Source organism: Phyllobates terribilis, unplaced genomic scaffold (assembly GCF_046119375.1).
Source record: "Phyllobates terribilis strain yellow unplaced genomic scaffold, ASM4611937v1 Scaffold_414__1_contigs__length_1644244, whole genome shotgun sequence".
Taxonomy (NCBI): Eukaryota; Metazoa; Chordata; class Amphibia; order Anura; family Dendrobatidae; genus Phyllobates; species Phyllobates terribilis.
The window spans coordinates 108754-124885 of NW_027363174.1; the positions used below are offsets into that span (position 1 = coordinate 108754).

The following is a 16132-nucleotide window of genomic DNA, read 5'->3' on the forward strand; positions in this document are numbered from 1 at the left end:
AAGCAAAGCCAAAGAGTCCATCCCAAAATCCGACAAACAAGCAAAATGAACAAAAAGCATTGAATTCAATTCTTTCTGATTTTAGAAACTGCATTAAAGAAGGGGTGCACCGGTCCTGGAGATACTGCAATACCAGGTCAATGCGTGGAGTGGACAGAGCAAGCTCTTTTTCCATCTCCCTGTTCTAAAAATCCATTTAATATATGGTCCCCAGATAGGGGACGTATCAGATATTAAACTGATAAGAACAGATACTACACTTGATCTTAGCCAAAAGGCCGAGAAGCGATAACCAGAATTGGTTTCCGACTACGGTGCCACCCAAGGATTCTGAAAAGTCCATTTGTGGAGATGGCCACCTGGACTCCCGTTAAGAAGACATGCTGTCAACCTCTAGATCCCTCACATGCCTGCACTTTTCGGCTTGCTGCTGCTGCAATCCACGCGTTTTAGATCTGCATAACTCCACCTCTTTTAGCACAGTACCCTCAACCCCCGGCTGTTCCCACCCGCCTCAACACCGTTGGAAGGGAGGAGAACCAATTAAGGCGGGGGGGGGGTGGAACGAGCAGCTGTCTACCCTTAGCAGGAGGGTTGCTGATTAATTACCTCTCCTGCTGCTGCTGCTGCTGGCTGTCCAGCAGCAGACTGAAGGTGGCTGCTGCTGTGCGCAGGTATATAAAGGCTAAGAGCCTATTATGACACGCGCAGCCAGCGTTCCATTGCCACATTCCGTCTACTGCAGGCGGGATACCTGGATGGCTGAATGTCACTGAGAAGCTCACAGAGACCGCCATAAGCAACAGTTTAAAAGAATGCCACAGACTAATCAACCAAACTTTTTGGGTTGGTTTCTCTTTTATAGTCTGCAGGCATTAAATGAAAGAAGTCAGTGTTCCAGCAGAGGGAGACAACGTTTCAGAAAAGGCATTGTAGCAAACCAAAAAAGAAATTTTAAGCGCAGCAGAGTAACCAGCTCACATACCTGTTAGCTCAGGTGAGTTTAAAAGGCTGCTGTTGATAACAAGGGCATTTGCTAAATAGATGGTGTGTGTGCAACAATATACTGAAAGGTCAATTATATTGTGCAGCTTATCTCACCACCTGTAGTTATTTAGGTGAAAGCTCCAAAATGCTTGCCTAATATGTCTGTTTATCCAAAAGGAAGTATAGAGGGAGAGCTAGATAGATAGCATTGCATTACATTACATTACATGGCAATGCAATGCACAGTTGCTGAAGTTGAACCAAAATGAGCTTGTCATCTGGCTTCTGCAACTTTTAACATGAAAAATCCAATGAGGAGAAGAAAAGCAAAGCCAAAGAGTCCATCCCAAAATCCGACAAACAAGCAAAATGAACAAAAAGCATTGAATTCAATTCTTTCTGATTTTAGAAACTGCATTAAAGAAGGGGTGCACCGGTCCTGGAGATAATGCAATACCAGGTCAATGCGTGGAGTGGACAGAGCAAGCTCTTTTTCCATCTGCCTGTTCTAAAAATCCATTTAATATATGGTCCCCAGATAGGGGACGTATCAGATATTAAACTGATAAGAACAGATACTACACTTGATCTTAGCCAAAAGGCCGAGAAGCGATAACCAGAATTGGTTTCCGACTACGGTGCCACCCAAGGATTCTGAAAAGTCCATTTGTGGAGATGGCCACCTGGACTCCCGTTAAGAAGACATGCTGTCAACCTCTAGATCCCTCACATGCCTGCACTTTTCGGCTTGCTGCTGCTGCAATCCACGCGTTTTAGATCTGCATAACTCCACCTCTTTTAGCACAGTACCCTCAACCCCCGGCTGTTCCCACCCGCCTCAACACCGTTGGAAGGGAGGAGAACCAATTAAGGCGGGGGGGGGGGGGTGGAACGACCAGCTGTCTACCCTTAGCAGGAGGGTTGCTGATTAATTACCTCTCCTGCTGCTGCTGCTGCTGGCTGTCCAGCAGCAGACTGAAGGTGGCTGCTGCTGTGCGCAGGTATATAAAGGCTCAGAGCCTATTATGACACGCGCAGCCAGCGTTCCATTGCCACATTCCGTCTACTGCAGGCGGGATACCTGGATGGCTGAATGTCACTGAGAAGCTCACAGAGACCGCCATAAGCAACAGTTTAAAAGAATGCCACAGACTAATCAACCAAACTTTTTGGGTTGGTTTCTCTTTTATAGTCTGCAGGCATTAAATGAAAGAAGTCAGTGTTCCAGCAGAGGGAGACAACGTTTCAGAAAAGGCATTGTAGCAAACCAAAAAAGAAATTTTAAGCGCAGCAGAGTAACCAGCTCACATACCTGTTAGCTCAGGTGAGTTTAAAAGGCTGCTGTTGATAACAAGGGCATTTGCTAAATAGATGGTGTGTGTGCAACAATATACTGAAAGGTCAATTATATTGTGCAGCTTATCTCACCACCTGTAGTTATTTAGGTGAAAGCTCCAAAATGCTTGCCTAATATGTCTGTTTATCCAAAAGGAAGTATAGAGGGAGAGCTAGATAGATAGCATTGCATTACATTACATTACATGGCAATGCAATGCACAGTTGCTGAAGTTGAACCAAAATGAGCTTGTCATCTGGCTTCTGCAACTTTTAACATGAAAAATCCAATGAGGAGAAGAAAAGCAAAGCCAAAGAGTCCATCCCAAAATCCGACAAACAAGCAAAATGAACAAAAAGCATTGAATTCAATTCTTTCTGATTTTAGAAACTGCATTAAAGAAGGGGTGCACCGGTCCTGGAGATACTGCAATACCAGGTCAATGCGTGGAGTGGACAGAGCAAGCTCTTTTTCCATCTCCCTGTTCTAAAAATCCATTTAATATATGGTCCCCAGATAGGGGACGTATCAGATATTAAACTGATAAGAACAGATACTACACTTGATCTTAGCCAAAAGGCCGAGAAGCGATAACCAGAATTGGTTTCCGACTACGGTGCCACCCAAGGATTCTGAAAAGTCCATTTGTGGAGATGGCCACCTGGACTCCCGTTAAGAAGACATGCTGTCAACCTCTAGATCCCTCACATGCCTGCACTTTTCGGCTTGCTGCTGCTGCAATCCACGCGTTTTAGATCTGCATAACTCCACCTCTTTTAGCACAGTACCCTCAACCCCCGGCTGTTCCCACCCGCCTCTACACCGTTGGAAGGGAGGAGAACCAATTAAGGCGGGGGGGTGGGGGGGTGGAACGAGCAGCTGTCTACCCTTAGCAGGAGGGTTGCTGATTAATTACCTCTCCTGCTGCTGCTGCTGCTGGCTGTCCAGCAGCAGACTGAAGGTGGCTGCTGCTGTGCGCAGGTATATAAAGGCTCAGAGCCTATTATGACACGCGCAGCCAGCGTTCCATTGCCACATTCCGTCTACTGCAGGCGGGATACCTAGATGGCTGAATGTCACTGAGAAGCTCACAGAGACCGCCATAAGCAACAGTTTAAAAGAATGCCACAGACTAATCAACCAAACTTTTTGGGTTGGTTTCTCTTTTATAGTCTGCAGGCATTAAATGAAAGAAGTCAGTGTTCCAGCAGAGGGAGACAACGTTTCAGAAAAGGCATTGTAGCAAACCAAAAAAGAAATTTTAAGCGCAGCAGAGTAACCAGCTCACATACCTGTTAGCTCAGGTGAGTTTAAAAGGCTGCTGTTGATAACAAGGGCATTTGCTAAATAGATGGTGTGTGTGCAACAATATACTGAAAGGTCAATTATATTGTGCAGCTTATCTCACCACCTGTAGTTATTTAGGTGAAAGCTCCAAAATGCTTGCCTAATATGTCTGTTTATCCAAAAGGAAGTATAGAGGGAGAGCTAGATAGATAGCATTGCATTACATTACATTACATGGCAATGCAATGCACAGTTGCTGAAGTTGAACCAAAATGAGCTTGTCATCTGGCTTCTGCAACTTTTAACATGAAAAATCCAATGAGGAGAAGAAAAGCAAAGCCAAAGAGTCCATCCCAAAATCCGACAAACAAGCAAAATGAACAAAAAGCATTGAATTCAATTCTTTCTGATTTTAGAAACTGCATTAAAGAAGGGGTGCACCGGTCCTGGAGATACTGCAATACCAGGTCAATGCGTGGAGTGGACAGAGCAAGCTCTTTTTCCATCTCCCTGTTCTAAAAATCCATTTAATATATGGTCCCCAGATAGGGGACGTATCAGATATTAAACTGATAAGAACAGATACTACACTTGATCTTAGCCAAAAGGCCGAGAAGCGATAACCAGAATTGGTTTCCGACTACGGTGCCACCCAAGGATTCTGAAAAGTCCATTTGTGGAGATGGCCAACTGGACTCCCGTTAAGAAGACATGCTGTCAACCTCTAGATCCCTCACATGCCTGCACTTTTCGGCTTGCTGCTGCTGCAATCCACGCGTTTTAGATCTGCATAACTCCACCTCTTTTAGCACAGTACCCTCAACCCCCGGCTGTTCCCACCCGCCTCAACACCGTTGGAAGGGAGGAGAACCAATTAAGGCGGGGGGGGGGTGGAACGAGCAGCTGTCTACCCTTAGCAGGAGGGTTGCTGATTAATTACCTCTCCTGCTGCTGCTGCTGGCTGTCCAGCAGCAGACTGAAGGTGGCTGCTGCTGTGCGCAGGTATATAAAGGCTCAGAGCCTATTATGACACGCGCAGCCAGCGTTCCATTGCCACATTCCGTCTACTGCAGGCGGGATACCTGGATGGCTGAATGTCACTGAGAAGCTCACAGAGACCGCCATAAGCAACAGTTTAAAAGAATGCCACAGACTAATCAACCAAACTTTTTGGGTTGGTTTCTCTTTTATAGTCTGCAGGCATTAAATGAAAGAAGTCAGTGTTCCAGCAGAGGGAGACAACGTTTCAGAAAAGGCATTGTAGCAAACCAAAAAAGAAATTTTAAGCGCAGCAGAGTAACCAGCTCACATACCTGTTAGCTCAGGTGAGTTTAAAAGGCTGCTGTTGATAACAAGGGCATTTGCTAAATAGATGGTGTGTGTGCAACAATATACTGAAAGGTCAATTATATTGTGCAGCTTATCTCACCACCTGTAGTTATTTAGGTGAAAGCTCCAAAATGCTTGCCTAATATGTCTGTTTATCCAAAAGGAAGTATAGAGGGAGAGCTAGATAGATAGCATTGCATTACATTACATTACATGGCAATGCAATGCACAGTTGCTGAAGTTGAACCAAAATGAGCTTGTCATCTGGCTTCTGCAACTTTTAACATGAAAAATCCAATGAGGAGAAGAAAAGCAAAGCCAAAGAGTCCATCCCAAAATCCGACAAACAAGCAAAATGAACAAAAAGCATTGAATTCAATTCTTTCTGATTTTAGAAACTGCATTAAAGAAGGGGTGCACCGGTCCTGGAGATACTGCAATACCAGGTCAATGCGTGGAGTGGACAGAGCAAGCTCTTTTTCCATCTCCCTGTTCTAAAAATCCATTTAATATATGGTCCCCAGATAGGGGACGTATCAGATATTAAACTGATAAGAACAGATACTACACTTGATCTTAGCCAAAAGGCCGAGAAGCGATAACCAGAATTGGTTTCCGACTACGGTGCCACCCAAGGATTCTGAAAAGTCCATTTGTGGAGATGGCCACCTGGACTCCCGTTAAGAAGACATGCTGTCAACCTCTAGATCCCTCACATGCCTGCACTTTTCGGCTTGCTGCTGCTGCAATCCACGCGTTTTAGATCTGCATAACTCCACCTCTTTTAGCACAGTACCCTCAACCCCCGGCTGTTCCCACCCGCCTCAACACCGTTGGAAGGGAGGAGAACCAATTAAGGCGGGGGGGGGGGTGGAACGAGCAGCTGTCTACCCTTAGCAGGAGGGTTGCTGATTAATTACCTCTCCTGCTGCTGCTGCTGCTGGCTGTCCAGCAGCAGACTGAAGGTGGCTGCTGCTGTGCGCAGGTATATAAAGGCTCAGAGCCTATTATGACACGCGCAGCCAGCGTTCCATTGCCACATTCCGTCTACTGCAGGCGGGATACCTGGATGGCTGAATGTCACTGAGAAGCTCACAGAGACCGCCATAAGCAACAGTTTAAAAGAATGCCACAGACTAATCAACCAAACTTTTTGGGTTGGTTTCTCTTTTATAGTCTGCAGGCATTAAATGAAAGAAGTCAGTGTTCCAGCAGAGGGAGACAACGTTTCAGAAAAGGCATTGTAGCAAACCAAAAAAGAAATTTTAAGCGCAGCAGAGTAACCAGCTCACATACCTGTTAGCTCAGGTGAGTTTAAAAGGCTGCTGTTGATAACAAGGGCATTTGCTAAATAGATGGTGTGTGTGCAACAATATACTGAAAGGTCAATTATATTGTGCAGCTTATCTCACCACCTGTAGTTATTTAGGTGAAAGCTCCAAAATGCTTGCCTAATATGTCTGTTTATCCAAAAGGAAGTATAGAGGGAGAGCTAGATAGATAGCATTGCATTACATTACATTACATGGCAATGCAATGCACAGTTGCTGAAGTTGAACCAAAATGAGCTTGTCATCTGGCTTCTGCAACTTTTAACATGAAAAATCCAATGAGGAGAAGAAAAGCAAAGCCAAAGAGTCCATCCCAAAATCCGACAAACAAGCAAAATGAACAAAAAGCATTGAATTCAATTCTTTCTGATTTTAGAAACTGCATTAAAGAAGGGGTGCACCGGTCCTGGAGATACTGCAATACCAGGTCAATGCGTGGAGTGGACAGACCAAGCTCTTTTTCCATCTCCCTGTTCTAAAAATCCATTTAATATATGGTCCCCAGATAGGGGACGTATCAGATATTAAACTGATAAGAACAGATACTACACTTGATCTTAGCCAAAAGGCCGAGAAGCGATAACCAGAATTGGTTTCCGACTACGGTGCCACCCAAGGATTCTGAAAAGTCCATTTGTGGAGATGGCCAACTGGACTCCCGTTAAGAAGACATGCTGTCAACCTCTAGATCCCTCACATGCCTGCACTTTTCGGCTTGCTGCTGCTGCAATCCACGCGTTTTAGATCTGCATAACTCCAGCTCTTTTAGCACAGTACCCTCAACCCCCGGCTGTTCCCACCCGCCTCAACACCGTTGGAAGGGAGGAGAACCAATTAAGGCGGGGGGGGGGTGGAACGAGCAGCTGTCTACCCTTAGCAGGAGGGTTGCTGATTAATTACCTCTCCTGCTGCTGCTGCTGCTGGCTGTCCAGCAGCAGACTGAAGGTGGCTGCTGCTGTGCGCAGGTATATAAAGGCTCAGAGCCTATTATGACACGCGCAGCCAGCGTTCCATTGCCACATTACGTCTACTGCAGGCGGGATACCTGGATGGCTGAATGTCACTGAGAAGCTCACAGAGACCGCCATAAGCAACAGTTTAAAAGAATGCCACAGACTAATCAACCAAACTTTTTGGGTTGGTTTCTCTTTTATAGTCTGCAGGCATTAAATGAAAGAAGTCAGTGTTCCAGCAGAGGGAGACAACGTTTCAGAAAAGGCATTGTAGCAAACCAAAAAAGAAATTTTAAGCGCAGCAGAGTAACCAGCTCACATACCTGTTAGCTCAGGTGAGTTTAAAAGGCTGCTGTTGATAACAAGGGCATTTGCTAAATAGATGGTGTGTGTGCAACAATATACTGAAAGGTCAATTATATTGTGCAGCTTATCTCACCACCTGTAGTTATTTAGGTGAAAGCTCCAAAATGCTTGCCTAATATGTCTGTTTATCCAAAAGGAAGTATAGAGGGAGAGCTAGATAGATAGCATTGCATTACATTACATTACATGGCAATGCAATGCACAGTTGCTGAAGTTGAACCAAAATGAGCTTGTCATCTGGCTTCTGCAACTTTTAACATGAAAAATCCAATGAGGAGAAGAAAAGCAAAGCCAAAGAGTCCATCCCAAAATCCGACAAACAAGCAAAATGAACAAAAAGCATTGAATTCAATTCTTTCTGATTTTAGAAACTGCATTAAAGAAGGGGTGCACCGGTCCTGGAGATACTGCAATACCAGGTCAATGCGTGGAGTGGACAGACCAAGCTCTTTTTCCATCTCCCTGTTCTAAAAATCCATTTAATATATGGTCCCCAGATAGGGGACGTATCAGATATTAAACTGATAAGAACAGATACTACACTTGATCTTAGCCAAAAGGCCGAGAAGCGATAACCAGAATTGGTTTCCGACTACGGTGCCACCCAAGGATTCTGAAAAGTCCATTTGTGGAGATGGCCAACTGGACTCCCGTTAAGAAGACATGCTGTCAACCTCTAGATCCCTCACATGCCTGCACTTTTCGGCTTGCTGCTGCTGCAATCCACGCGTTTTAGATCTGCATAACTCCAGCTCTTTTAGCACAGTACCCTCAACCCCCGGCTGTTCCCACCCGCCTCAACACCGTTGGAAGGGAGGAGAACCAATTAAGGCGGGGGGGGGGGTGGAACGAGCAGCTGTCTACCCTTAGCAGGAGGGTTGCTGATTAATTACCTCTCCTGCTGCTGCTGCTGGCTGTCCAGCAGCAGACTGAAGGTGGCTGCTGCTGTGCGCAGGTATATAAAGGCTCAGAGCCTATTATGACACGCGCAGCCAGCGTTCCATTGCCACATTCCGTCTACTGCAGGCGGGATACCTGGATGGCTGAATGTCACTGAGAAGCTCACAGAGACCGCCATAAGCAACAGTTTAAAAGAATGCCACAGACTAATCAACCAAACTTTTTGGGTTGGTTTCTCTTTTATAGTCTGCAGGCATTAAATGAAAGAAGTCAGTGTTCCAGCAGAGGGAGACAACGTTTCAGAAAAGGCATTGTAGCAAACCAAAAAAGAAATTTTAAGCGCAGCAGAGTAACCAGCTCACATACCTGTTAGCTCAGGTGAGTTTAAAAGGCTGCTGTTGATAACAAGGGCATTTGCTAAATAGATGGTGTGTGTGCAACAATATACTGAAAGGTCAATTATATTGTGCAGCTTATCTCACCACCTGTAGTTATTTAGGTGAAAGCTCCAAAATGCTTGCCTAATATGTCTGTTTATCCAAAAGGAAGTATAGAGGGAGAGCTAGATAGATAGCATTGCATTACATTACATTACATGGCAATGCAATGCACAGTTGCTGAAGTTGAACCAAAATGAGCTTGTCATCTGGCTTCTGCAACTTTTAACATGAAAAATCCAATGAGGAGAAGAAAAGCAAAGCCAAAGAGTCCATCCCAAAATCCGACAAACAAGCAAAATGAACAAAAAGCATTGAATTCAATTCTTTCTGATTTTAGAAACTGCATTAAAGAAGGGGTGCGCCGGTCCTGGAGATACTGCAATACCAGGTCAATGCGTGGAGTGGACAGAGCAAGCTCTTTTTCCATCTCCCTGTTCTAAAAATCCATTTAATATATGGTCCCCAGATAGGGGACGTATCAGATATTAAACTGATAAGAACAGATACTACACTTGATCTTAGCCAAAAGGCCGAGAAGTGATAACCAGAATTGGTTTCCGACTACGGTGCCACCCAAGGATTCTGAAAAGTCCATTTGTGGAGATGGCCACCTGGACTCCCGTTAAGAAGACATGCTGTCAACCTCTAGATCCCTCACATGCCTGCACTTTTCGGCTTGCTGCTGCTGCAATCCACGCGTTTTAGATCTGCATAACTCCACCTCTTTTAGCACAGTACCCTCAACCCCCGGCTGTTCCCACCCGCCTCAACACCGTTGGAAGGGAGGAGAACCAATTAAGGCGGGGGGGGGTGGAACGAGCAGCTGTCTACCCTTAGCAGGAGGGTTGCTGATTAATTACCTCTCCTGCTGCTGCTGCTGGCTGTCCAGCAGCAGACTGAAGGTGGCTGCTGCTGTGCGCAGGTATATAAAGGCTCAGAGCCTATTATGACACGCGCAGCCAGCGTTCCATTGCCACATTCCGTCTACTGCAGGCGGGATACCTGGATGGCTGAATGTCACTGAGAAGCTCACAGAGACCGCCATAAGCAACAGTTTAAAAGAATGCCACAGACTAATCAACCAAACTTTTTGGGTTGGTTTCTCTTTTATAGTCTGCAGGCATTAAATGAAAGAAGTCAGTGTTCCAGCAGAGGGAGACAACGTTTCAGAAAAGGCATTGTAGCAAACCAAAAAAGAAATTTTAAGCGCAGCAGAGTAACCAGCTCACATACCTGTTAGCTCAGGTGAGTTTAAAAGGCTGCTGTTGATAACAAGGGCATTTGCTAAATAGATGGTGTGTGTGCAACAATATACTGAAAGGTCAATTATATTGTGCAGCTTATCTCACCACCTGTAGTTATTTAGGTGAAAGCTCCAAAATGCTTGCCTAATATGTCTGTTTATCCAAAAGGAAGTATAGAGGGAGAGCTAGATAGATAGCATTGCATTACATTACATTACATGGCAATGCAATGCACAGTTGCTGAAGTTGAACCAAAATGAGCTTGTCATCTGGCTTCTGCAACTTTTAACATGAAAAATCCAATGAGGAGAAGAAAAGCAAAGCCAAAGAGTCCATCCCAAAATCCGACAAACAAGCAAAATGAACAAAAAGCATTGAATTCAATTCTTTCTGATTTTAGAAACTGCATTAAAGAAGGGGTGCACCGGTCCTGGAGATACTGCAATACCAGGTCAATGCGTGGAGTGGACAGAGCAAGCTCTTTTTCCATCTCCCTGTTCTAAAAATCCATTTAATATATGGTCCCCAGATAGGGGACGTATCAGATATTAAACTGATAAGAACAGATACTACACTTGATCTTAGCCAAAAGGCCGAGAAGCGATAACCAGAATTGGTTTCCGACTACGGTGCCACCCAAGGATTCTGAAAAGTCCATTTGTGGAGATGGCCACCTGGACTCCCGTTAAGAAGACATGCTGTCAACCTCTAGATCCCTCACATGCCTGCACTTTTCGGCTTGCTGCTGCTGCAATCCACGCGTTTTAGATCTGCATAACTCCACCTCTTTTAGCACAGTACCCTCAACCCCCGGCTGTTCCCACCCGCCTCAACACCGTTGGAAGGGAGGAGAACCAATTAAGGCGGGGGGGGGGTGGAACGAGCAGCTGTCTACCCTTAGCAGGAGGGTTGCTGATTAATTACCTCTCCTGCTGCTGCTGGCTGTCCAGCAGCAGACTGAAGGTGGCTGCTGCTGTGCGCAGGTATATAAAGGCTCAGAGCCTATTATGACACGCGCAGCCAGCGTTCCATTGCCACATTCCGTCTACTGCAGGCGGGATACCTGGATGGCTGAATGTCACTGAGAAGCTCACAGAGACCGCCATAAGCAACAGTTTAAAAGAATGCCACAGACTAATCAACCAAACTTTTTGGGTTGGTTTCTCTTTTATAGTCTGCAGGCATTAAATGAAAGAAGTCAGTGTTCCAGCAGAGGGAGACAACGTTTCAGAAAAGGCATTGTAGCAAACCAAAAAAGAAATTTTAAGCGCAGCAGAGTAACCAGCTCACATACCTGTTAGCTCAGGTGAGTTTAAAAGGCTGCTGTTGATAACAAGGGCATTTGCTAAATAGATGGTGTGTGTGCAACAATATACTGAAAGGTCAATTATATTGTGCAGCTTATCTCACCACCTGTAGTTATTTAGGTGAAAGCTCCAAAATGCTTGCCTAATATGTCTGTTTATCCAAAAGGAAGTATAGAGGGAGAGCTAGATAGATAGCATTGCATTACATTACATTACATGGCAATGCAATGCACAGTTGCTGAAGTTGAACCAAAATGAGCTTGTCATCTGGCTTCTGCAACTTTTAACATGAAAAATCCAATGAGGAGAAGAAAAGCAAAGCCAAAGAGTCCATCCCAAAATCCGACAAACAAGCAAAATGAACAAAAAGCATTGAATTCAATTCTTTCTGATTTTAGAAACTGCATTAAAGAAGGGGTGCACCGGTCCTGGAGATACTGCAATACCAGGTCAATGCGTGGAGTGGACAGAGCAAGCTCTTTTTCCATCTCCCTGTTCTAAAAATCCATTTAATATATGGTCCCCAGATAGGGGACGTATCAGATATTAAACTGATAAGAACAGATACTACACTTGATCTTAGCCAAAAGGCCGAGAAGCGATAACCAGAATTGGTTTCCGACTACGGTGCCACCCAAGGATTCTGAAAAGTCCATTTGTGGAGATGGCCACCTGGACTCCCGTTAAGAAGACATGCTGTCAACCTCTAGATCCCTCACATGCCTGCACTTTTCGGCTTGCTGCTGCTGCAATCCACGCGTTTTAGATCTGCATAACTCCACCTCTTTTAGCACAGTACCCTCAACCCCCGGCTGTTCCCACCCGCCTCAACACCATTGGAAGGGAGGAGAACCAATTAAGGCGGGGGGGGGGGTGGAACGAGCAGCTGTCTACCCTTAGCAGGAGGGTTGCTGATTAATTACCTCTCCTGCTGCTGCTGCTGCTGGCTGTCCAGCAGCAGACTGAAGGTGGCTGCTGCTGTGCGCAGGTATATAAAGGCTCAGAGCCTATTATGACACGCGCAGCCAGCGTTCCATTGCCACATTCCGTCTACTGCAGGCGGGATACCTGGATGGCTGAATGTCACTGAGAAGCTCACAGAGACCGCCATAAGCAACAGTTTAAAAGAATGCCACAGACTAATCAACCAAACTTTTTGGGTTGGTTTCTCTTTTATAGTCTGCAGGCATTAAATGAAAGAAGTCAGTGTTCCAGCAGAGGGAGACAACGTTTCAGAAAAGGCATTGTAGCAAACCAAAAAAGAAATTTTAAGCGCAGCAGAGTAACCAGCTCACATACCTGTTAGCTCAGGTGAGTTTAAAAGGCTGCTGTTGATAACAAGGGCATTTGCTAAATAGATGGTGTGTGTGCAACAATATACTGAAAGGTCAATTATATTGTGCAGCTTATCTCACCACCTGTAGTTATTTAGGTGAAAGCTCCAAAATGCTTGCCTAATATGTCTGTTTATCCAAAAGGAAGCATAGAGGGAGAGCTAGATAGATAGCATTGCATTACATTACATTACATGGCAATGCAATGCACAGTTGCTGAAGTTGAACCAAAATGAGCTTGTCATCTGGCTTCTGCAACTTTTAACATGAAAAATCCAATGAGGAGAAGAAAAGCAAAGCCAAAGAGTCCATCCCAAAATCCGACAAACAAGCAAAATGAACAAAAAGCATTGAATTCAATTCTTTCTGATTTTAGAAACTGCATTAAAGAAGGGGTGCACCGGTCCTGGAGATACTGCAATACCAGGTCAATGCGTGGAGTGGACAGAGCAAGCTCTTTTTCCATCTCCCTGTTCTAAAAATCCATTTAATATATGGTCCCCAGATAGGGGACGTATCAGATATTAAACTGATAAGAACAGATACTACACTTGATCTTAGCCAAAAGGCCGAGAAGCGATAACCAGAATTGGTTTCCGACTACGGTGCCACCCAAGGATTCTGAAAAGTCCATTTGTGGAGATGGCCACCTGGACTCCCGTTAAGAAGACATGCTGTCAACCTCTAGATCCCTCACATGCCTGCACTTTTCGGCTTGCTGCTGCTGCAATCCACGCGTTTTAGATCTGCATAACTCCACCTCTTTTAGCACAGTACCCTCAACCCCCGGCTGTTCCCACCCGCCTCAACACCGTTGGAAGGGAGGAGAACCAATTAAGGCGGGGGGGGGGTGGAACGAGCAGCTGTCTACCCTTAGCAGGAGGGTTGCTGATTAATTACCTCTCCTGCTGCTGCTGCTGCTGGCTGTCCAGCAGCAGACTGAAGGTGGCTGCTGCTGTGCGCAGGTATATAAAGGCTCAGAGCCTATTATGACACGCGCAGCCAGCGTTCCATTGCCACATTCCGTCTACTGCAGGCGGGATACCTGGATGGCTGAATGTCACTGAGAAGCTCACAGAGACCGCCATAAGCAACAGTTTAAAAGAATGCCACAGACTAATCAACCAAACTTTTTGGGTTGGTTTCTCTTTTATAGTCTGCAGGCATTAAATGAAAGAAGTCAGTGTTCCAGCAGAGGGAGACAACGTTTCAGAAAAGGCATTGTAGCAAACCAAAAAAGAAATTTTAAGCGCAGCAGAGTAACCAGCTCACATACCTGTTAGCTCAGGTGAGTTTAAAAGGCTGCTGTTGATAACAAGGGCATTTGCTAAATAGATGGTGTGTGTGCAACAATATACTGAAAGGTCAATTATATTGTGCAGCTTATCTCACCACCTGTAGTTATTTAGGTGAAAGCTCCAAAATGCTTGCCTAATATGTCTGTTTATCCAAAAGGAAGTATAGAGGGAGAGCTAGATAGATAGCATTGCATTACATTACATTACATGGCAATGCAATGCACAGTTGCTGAAGTTGAACCAAAATGAGCTTGTCATCTGGCTTCTGCAACTTTTAACATGAAAAATCCAATGAGGAGAAGAAAAGCAAAGCCAAAGAGTCCATCCCAAAATCCGACAAACAAGCAAAATGAACAAAAAGCATTGAATTCAATTCTTTCTGATTTTAGAAACTGCATTAAAGAAGGGGTGCACCGGTCCTGGAGATAATGCAATACCAGGTCAATGCGTGGAGTGGACAGAGCAAGCTCTTTTTCCATCTCCCTGTTCTAAAAATCCATTTAATATATGGTCCCCAGATAGGGGACGTATCAGATATTAAACTGATAAGAACAGATACTACACTTGATCTTAGCCAAAAGGCCGAGAAGCGATAACCAGAATTGGTTTCCGACTACGGTGCCACCCAAGGATTCTGAAAAGTCCATTTGTGGAGATGGCCACCTGGACTCCCGTTAAGAAGACATGCTGTCAACCTCTAGATCCCTCACATGCCTGCACTTTTCGGCTTGCTGCTGCTGCAATCCACGCGTTTTAGATCTGCATAACTCCACCTCTTTTAGCACAGTACCCTCAACCCCCGGCTGTTCCCACCCGCCTCAACACCGTTGGAAGGGAGGAGAACCAATTAAGGCGGGGGGGGGGTGGAACGAGCAGCTGTCTACCCTTAGCAGGAGGGTTGCTGATTAATTACCTCTCCTGCTGCTGCTGCTGCTGGCTGTCCAGCAGCAGACTGAAGGTGGCTGCTGCTGTGCGCAGGTATATAAAGGCTCAGAGCCTATTATGACACGCGCAGCCAGCGTTCCATTGCCACATTCCGTCTACTGCAGGCGGGATACCTGGATGGCTGAATGTCACTGAGAAGCTCACAGAGACCGCCATAAGCAACAGTTTAAAAGAATGCCACAGACTAATCAACCAAACTTTTTGGGTTGGTTTCTCTTTTATAGTCTGCAGGCATTAAATGAAAGAAGTCAGTGTTCCAGCAGAGGGAGACAACGTTTCAGAAAAGGCATTGTAGCAAACCAAAAAAGAAATTTTAAGCGCAGCAGAGTAACCAGCTCACATACCTGTTAGCTCAGGTGAGTTTAAAAGGCTGCTGTTGATAACAAGGGCATTTGCTAAATAGATGGTGTGTGTGCAACAATATACTGAAAGGTCAATTATATTGTGCAGCTTATCTCACCACCTGTAGTTATTTAGGTGAAAGCTCCAAAATGCTTGCCTAATATGTCTGTTTATCCAAAAGGAAGTATAGAGGGAGAGCTAGATAGATAGCATTGCATTACATTACATTACATGGCAATGCAATGCACAGTTGCTGAAGTTGAACCAAAATGAGCTTGTCATCTGGCTTCTGCAACTTTTAACATGAAAAATCCAATGAGGAGAAGAAAAGCAAAGCCAAAGAGTCCATCCCAAAATCCGACAAACAAGCAAAATGAACAAAAAGCATTGAATTCAATTCTTTCTGATTTTAGAAACTGCATTAAAGAAGGGGTGCACCGGTCCTGGAGATACTGCAATACCAGGTCAATGCGTGGAGTGGACAGAGCAAGCTCTTTTTCCATCTCCCTGTTCTAAAAATCCATTTAATATATGGTCCCCAGATAGGGGACGTATCAGATATTAAACTGATAAGAACAGATACTACACTTGATCTTAGCCAAAAGGCCGAGAAGCGATAACCAGAATTGGTTTCCGACTACGGTGCCACCCAAGGATTCTGAAAAGTCCATTTGTGGAGATGGCCACCTGGACTCCCGTTAAGAAGACATGCTGTCAACCTCTAGATCCCTCA

At 45.1% G+C, this 16132-nt stretch overlaps 13 non-coding genes across 13 annotated transcripts; all 13 read right to left on the reverse strand.

Annotated features, from left to right (window-relative positions):
• Nucleotides 1-99: 99 nt before the first annotated feature.
• Nucleotides 100-290, reverse strand: LOC141226205 (U2 spliceosomal RNA). The gene has a single exon (XR_012293429.1). It is a non-coding gene; the product is annotated as a U2 spliceosomal RNA (small nuclear RNA).
• Nucleotides 291-1410: 1120 nt separating this feature from the next.
• Nucleotides 1411-1601, reverse strand: LOC141226130 (U2 spliceosomal RNA). Its single transcript, XR_012293357.1, has one exon. It is a non-coding gene; the product is annotated as a U2 spliceosomal RNA (small nuclear RNA).
• Nucleotides 1602-2724: 1123 nt separating this feature from the next.
• Nucleotides 2725-2915, reverse strand: LOC141226217 (U2 spliceosomal RNA). The gene has a single exon (XR_012293441.1). It is a non-coding gene; the product is annotated as a U2 spliceosomal RNA (small nuclear RNA).
• Nucleotides 2916-4040: 1125 nt separating this feature from the next.
• LOC141226228 (U2 spliceosomal RNA) lies at nt 4041-4231 on the reverse strand. The gene has a single exon (XR_012293452.1). It is a non-coding gene; the product is annotated as a U2 spliceosomal RNA (small nuclear RNA).
• A 1117-nt stretch (nt 4232-5348) lies between these two features.
• Nucleotides 5349-5539, reverse strand: LOC141226240 (U2 spliceosomal RNA). The gene has a single exon (XR_012293463.1). It is a non-coding gene; the product is annotated as a U2 spliceosomal RNA (small nuclear RNA).
• Nucleotides 5540-6660: 1121 nt separating this feature from the next.
• Nucleotides 6661-6851, reverse strand: LOC141226185 (U2 spliceosomal RNA). The gene has a single exon (XR_012293410.1). It is a non-coding gene; the product is annotated as a U2 spliceosomal RNA (small nuclear RNA).
• Nucleotides 6852-7971: 1120 nt separating this feature from the next.
• Nucleotides 7972-8162, reverse strand: LOC141226186 (U2 spliceosomal RNA). The gene has a single exon (XR_012293411.1). It is a non-coding gene; the product is annotated as a U2 spliceosomal RNA (small nuclear RNA).
• A 1118-nt stretch (nt 8163-9280) lies between these two features.
• On the reverse strand, nt 9281-9471 carry LOC141226103 (U2 spliceosomal RNA). Its single transcript, XR_012293331.1, has one exon. It is a non-coding gene; the product is annotated as a U2 spliceosomal RNA (small nuclear RNA).
• A 1116-nt stretch (nt 9472-10587) lies between these two features.
• LOC141226252 (U2 spliceosomal RNA) lies at nt 10588-10778 on the reverse strand. Its single transcript, XR_012293466.1, has one exon. It is a non-coding gene; the product is annotated as a U2 spliceosomal RNA (small nuclear RNA).
• A 1114-nt stretch (nt 10779-11892) lies between these two features.
• Nucleotides 11893-12083, reverse strand: LOC141226263 (U2 spliceosomal RNA). The gene has a single exon (XR_012293477.1). It is a non-coding gene; the product is annotated as a U2 spliceosomal RNA (small nuclear RNA).
• Nucleotides 12084-13204: 1121 nt separating this feature from the next.
• LOC141226274 (U2 spliceosomal RNA) lies at nt 13205-13395 on the reverse strand. The gene has a single exon (XR_012293486.1). It is a non-coding gene; the product is annotated as a U2 spliceosomal RNA (small nuclear RNA).
• Nucleotides 13396-14515: 1120 nt separating this feature from the next.
• On the reverse strand, nt 14516-14706 carry LOC141226587 (U2 spliceosomal RNA). Its single transcript, XR_012293714.1, has one exon. It is a non-coding gene; the product is annotated as a U2 spliceosomal RNA (small nuclear RNA).
• Nucleotides 14707-15826: 1120 nt separating this feature from the next.
• On the reverse strand, nt 15827-16017 carry LOC141226285 (U2 spliceosomal RNA). Its single transcript, XR_012293497.1, has one exon. It is a non-coding gene; the product is annotated as a U2 spliceosomal RNA (small nuclear RNA).
• Between the last annotated feature and the right edge of the window lie 115 nt (nt 16018-16132).